This window comes from Sinocyclocheilus grahami, unplaced genomic scaffold, assembly GCF_001515645.1.
Source record: "Sinocyclocheilus grahami isolate Dianchi unplaced genomic scaffold, SAMN03320097.WGS_v1.1 scaffold3906.1, whole genome shotgun sequence".
Taxonomy (NCBI): Eukaryota; Metazoa; Chordata; class Actinopteri; order Cypriniformes; family Cyprinidae; genus Sinocyclocheilus; species Sinocyclocheilus grahami.
Window position 1 is genome coordinate 14,934 of NW_015508944.1, and position 999 is coordinate 15,932.

Here is a 999-nt window from a genome sequence, read left to right on the forward strand (position 1 = left end):
AATGTTTCACATTTCTTCCTAGTGCATCTACTGTGTATTACATTACAGATGGATCATAAATCAAACCAGTACACCATCTTGAACAATTTTGTTTTATTTGTTTGCAAAATGTTCAAAACCTTTTCTTCTTTTTATGCTGTTTGACATTGTAAGACATGCAGTTTGATGACGCCATGCATTGCCTCATAATAAATAATTGGATTCATTAAAACACAAACTTAAAACAAGCAAATAAACTAATTTGTCAAGCAAATATAATCTAAAAAAGATGCTTAGCTGACATTTTACTTTCATGAAATAGCATGCAGATCACTGGGAGCGTCTGACCCGGTCTGTTCCCATACCATCCATTCATTTTCATGACATCAATGCAATTACTTTCAGTGTTTTTTTTACTTCTACATGTATGTTTTGCTTCTGTTTTTTATTGTTTCTTGTGCCTTGCAGCTAAGTAATGTGTATGCACAGGCTTTATCAATACCCAGCTAACTTCCTCTCTCTCTCATTTTCTGAGGGCATTGCAAATATTTACTCAGTCTGAACTGGAAGGGAATTCTGGGAGACAGAGACCTCTGGGTAGTTACACACAACCCTGCTGCTTTATAGTGTTCATTTAATCAGATCATCTACGGCATCGATAAGAGTCTCAAGTTACACTCTTTGAACATGTTCAGAATCTGAATAATTCATTCAACATATAACAGTTTAGCGTATGGATGCAGTGAAACAGACTAAAAAAGAATGACTGTGATTTAGAGAAGAAATGCTGTTCTTTTGAACATTCTATTCATCCAAAAGTCCTGAAAAAAAAGTATTGGTTTCCACCAAAAAATATTAAGCAACACAACCGTTTTTAACGTTGATAATAATAAGATGTTTTATGATAAAGTGTTTCCTAAGCAGCAAATCAGCATATAAAAAGGATTTTTGAAGGATCACGTGACACTGAAGACTGGAGTAAGAATGCTGAAAATACAGCTTTGCATCACAGGAATAAAT